Source organism: Coffea arabica, chromosome 3e (assembly GCF_036785885.1).
Source record: "Coffea arabica cultivar ET-39 chromosome 3e, Coffea Arabica ET-39 HiFi, whole genome shotgun sequence".
In the NCBI taxonomy this organism is placed as follows: Eukaryota; Viridiplantae; Streptophyta; class Magnoliopsida; order Gentianales; family Rubiaceae; genus Coffea; species Coffea arabica.
Window position 1 is genome coordinate 15,128,589 of NC_092315.1, and position 4,953 is coordinate 15,133,541.

Genomic DNA, 4,953 nt, shown 5'->3' on the forward strand with positions numbered 1-4,953 from the left:
TAGTTTAGCTTAGTATAGAGTAGTGTAGCTTTTCCATTCTTGTTTATTATCTAGATTAGGATGAAGATGGAGGATGAAGAAGGCAAGGAAGAAAGCTCATGTGACAAGGGTTGTATTCCTTCTAAATTCTTTATCTTTTGTATTTGATTCCAATTTTAGTTAATATACAAGTTCTGGATTTTGTGTTCATTATGTGTTTCTAAAGTTTAAGCCTTGGGTTTGGTTGAACTTTCTATAATTGTTAGTGTTTATTATTTGGTTATTTGACTGCTATGATTTGAGCAAGTTATTTAGCACTTTGGCTCTTTAAATCATGATTAATCTGGTACCATTGATTGTGATTATTTAAGGTGTTGTTTCTGCAATGAAAATTGAGATTTAACACTAGTTCAAGAAGTGCTAAACATAGGGAGTACACTCACGAAAGTAGAGGTGCACTTATGTGGTTTTTAGTGATTCATTTCATGTAATTTCATTGAAGAAATGAACTTGTAGCTAATTTCATAACCATGAGAATAGGTATGGATTAGTTATAAGTATAATTGATTCACTACGAAAGTAGGATTCAAATGCATAAGGAAATTACACCATAACTAGCCTAGATGTAGTACTCAATGATCCAAATATAACACTTGCATGAGTAGTTAGGGATACCACAACCTAAGGAGCTTTCATTTGTTATTTTCTTGTATAATTTCAGTAGGCTTTAATTTGTTATAATTCATTGATAGTCTAAATAATAGAGAAGCTTTAGTAGTACCGGTAATTGCAATCTTCCTTGTGGGATCGACCCTTAATACCCTATACTCGCTCACGATTCGTATACTTGCGATAAATCGCGTGTGGGGTATTTAGGAGTTTATAAATGTAAAACTTGATTAGGATGAGCTTAATTGTATATGTATACTCCGCGCACGTCACTGGGCAACGAAGCTCTTTTCCTTAAAGCCCCAGTTAAGGGGGATTTATCGTTTAGGGACTTTTTGGTAGATGGAAGGTGGAACTCGGTGTTGCTAGCACAATACCTCCCAAGGGACATCACAGCCATGATCCTATATCATCCGACCCCGGAGGGTGAGAGGCCAGATGAGGTGGTGTGGGTGTCAATACCTTCAGGAAATTTCTCGTTGACCTCCGCTTTCCAAGAGGTAAGGCAAGCTCAGAACCCTTCTTGGATATTCCCCCACATTTGGCTCCCTCAGCTCCCACTGAAAGTCTCTTTCTTTATGTTACGTCTATTGATGCGGAGGCTACCGCTGGATGATATATTGGGTAAATTTGGCTTTCAATTACCTTCAAAATGTTTCTGTTGCTTCATGGCGGCTGGGGAAGCGATTGACCATATTTTCTCAACGGGCCAACTAGCGGTAGAGATTTGGGACATCTTCGGCACCCCGTGCGGAATAGGTCTACCTACAGTCCCACTGCGGGAGAGATTGGTTGCTTGGTGGCTGTCTGCGCGTTCGGATGCTCAGAGACGTTTTGTGGTTTCTATTCTGCCAAGCTTCATCTGTTGGCATATCTGGAGGGCACGGAACAAATCAATTTGGGAAGGGGTCAAAATGACTAGTGGGGAGATTTGTCATGGCATTCTCCAGGACATTACCAAGGCGGTTGAGGTTAAATTTCTGCATGTGATTGTAGCGCGGAATTTTGATCAGTTCTTTGAAAGGCTATCTCAGCCGTCTTCATTACGTTGGGTCTGTTTGGTTAGGTGACAGGCAGCTGGAAGGGGGTTCCTATCCCTGAATACGGATGGGTGCTCGAAGGGGAATCCCGGAATAAGTGGTGGATGTGGAATACTACGGGAGTCGAATGGTCGGGTGTTAGTGGGTTTCCCTGAGGGTCAATACTAGCTTGCGCGCTGAAGCATTAGCGTTATTAATGGGGCTACGCTTATGCTCTCAACGAGGCTTTGTGCAGGTTCGAGTGCAGACAGACTCGCTGGTACTAGTGGGTATATTACAACGGCAGTTCCAGTGCCCATGGCACATTCGAAGGGAAGTGCAGCAAATATGGCAGTTAGTTGCGGATCCTACACAGTTCTCCCATTGTTTTAGGGAAGCCAACAAAGTGGCTGACATATTAGCTAATGTAGGTATCCTGCATCCGCAGGATCCTGTAAGGGTGTATCACCACCTCTGTTCTCTTCCACGGCTAGCGAGAGGGGAAGTTAGGATGGATATGCTAGGCTTTCCCTCTATTAGAACTATCAAGGGATCATCTTGATGACCAGTCTAGTGCTCGGCTTCTAATTTTTTGATTGAGCAATAAAAGTAGTGTTTTTTGAAAAAAAAAAAAGAAGCTAGTGTTCACGTCAAAGTAACTGAATTTGACAAATTATGAGTCCAGTGATGAAATTACCAACCTTATTCAAGGTATATGCAATAAAGCTAGGTTTGGAGAATAACAACAGCCTCACATACAGGGAAAAAAACAAGAGAGAAATTAACAGGTTAAATAATGCAATTCCAGTTACTACCATATATAGTTCATTTGCAGATGAGTATGTAAATCTATTCCTTGTAAACTAAAAAAATACCCAAAATGAAAGTAGGAAAATTGATAAGAGCGCCGCCAATCTTGTGACGAAACTCGTAAAAGACAAGCCCTAAATTTTCAAGATTTCAAGAATTTCAAGATTCGAAAAGTTTGAACACAAGAATTCAAGAAACCTTAAAGATTGTTTCAAGATCTTTAAGAACTTCTGGAATTTAATCAAGAAATTCAAGAAACTCAAGAAAGATTCAAGAAACAGACATAAACAGCCAAGATTTCCCTAAAAAAATTTCCAGAACTTTAAGAACGAAAATTTAGGGTTTCAAGTATCAAGTGCAAATAGCTCACACAACCCAAGACTCATGAAGAAACCCTAGGTAAGAACTTTGGATTTCCAAGAAATACTTTAAACATAATTTTTTTTCGAGATGAACAATAACACGGATGAACAGTACTATGAATGACTAGTAACTTCTTTTTTTTTTTGACTCAAAAGACAAAACCCTAGAACTCTAGAATAAGAACGACAAAGACACCAACAAGAAAACTAAAAGAGATATAACTTTGATACCTTCAACTAACTCTAATACCAGCTGATACATTCTTCTCCTTATTTCAAATATAACTTGTAGCACCACAAGCCCCGAGGATCTAGAATGGATATCAAGGTTTAGACAGCGGAAATCAAAATGCTCAAGGAATGGCTCAAGAACATTTGATTGGTAGATGACGCCAGAATCAAAGTGACTATTTGATTAATAAGTCGATAAGCGCCTTAGCACCACTTTAAGGTGTTCAAGGATGGCTCATAAAGAAGGCAAGAAGGAAACAGGCATGTTTAATGTTGGAAAATTGGTTCGCTCTATTGTCTTTATTAATCGAAGCAAAGAGTTCGACTATTTATAGCTAAAGTACAAATCCAAAAGGGCCAAAACTTAACTACTTAACTAACCAACTAAGAACTAACTAATTAAGGCCCAACTTAAGTTTTAAACTGACCAAATTATTTTATTAACCTAAAAGGCCCAAAACAACTCAATTAAAACCACAACTATGTGGTTCCAACTTACATGCAACCTGGCACAATTTATTATTAACACAATCGACTAAATAACTAAGAAATTAAGGTCCTATTTGATAACCCAATTTAGCATTTAAATATAATGGATTCAGATCTTAATATTTTCAGACATATTTGATAAAAAAAAAAATTGAACATCTAAATTAATTCAGTGATACCAAATTTCCTAGGTAAAACTTACTCTAAAAAATAAGTGATAATGTGATATACACTCAAATGTATTTGATTTAATACTTAACAATTCAATAATTTAATGGAATCAAATTTCAATTTTTATATTTCACTTTTATCAAATGCTCCTAAGAGAAATAGACAATGCCAAATTAGTAAAGTATCTGCTCCTTGATCTGCTTCATGAATTAGGGTTTTGGGCACGGATTTCCCATCAACATCTTCAAAGTCTTGATTTGAAGCTTGGTTTTGCAAAATCGTGAACTTGAAAACCCTAGGAATTTGAGAAATTGATCCCTTTGACTTCACTGAAACGAACGTAATAGAGGACATTTCACCATGCTCGAATTCTAGCAACAGGATCAACACTTGGACAACTTTTGTGCTCCCATTAACAATCATCAATGAACTCACCTCAATTAAAAAGAGAAGCCATACCTGCATCCAAATATCACAAAAGAAGTTAATTTGATTTTAGAGACCCGTGATATATATGAAGCCTAACAAAAGCACAAGAGAGAAACGGCCATAGCCATTCGTTCAACGTGGAGGAGTAACTAAGGTAATGGTTATGCAGAGAATGAATAAGTAATTTGATTGCAATTGCAGTTTAATGGCGAATACTATATATCCATGAAGAGGCAGAAGAAACAGCACGTCCTTCTACTAAAACAGGCTGGAATGCCTGTATACCTAGAGTGGGTGCTCTATTCAGTAATACGAGATGCCCCTACATAACTTCCTGAAGTATATCCCACCAATGAGTGAAAACCCAACTTCTTAATAGTACTTAATAGTATTTAAGAAGAGCTTAATAGTACTTATGCAACTATCTGCAACTAATGTCACATAATAAAGAATCAAAAAGGATATTTCACTTTCTCCGGCAGAAGGAAACAAAGTCAACACTCAAACTTCAACTCCTTCTTATACAGTATAAGGATGATGTTACACTGTTTAGAAATGATTATACTACCCCTTCAACTTTTTAAAGAAGTTAACTCTTAGAATTCAACCTTCTAAAATAGTTCCTCGTGCAACTATTAGTGCCTGATGAATTCAACCTCCTAAAATAGTTACTCGTGCAACTGTTAGTGCCTGATCCCATCAATGACCACTATAAATTCAATGTATACAGTATCCAGTTTGAATGTATGCGACATGTGTAAAATTTAAAAGTTAAATTTAAATTAAGATTAGTT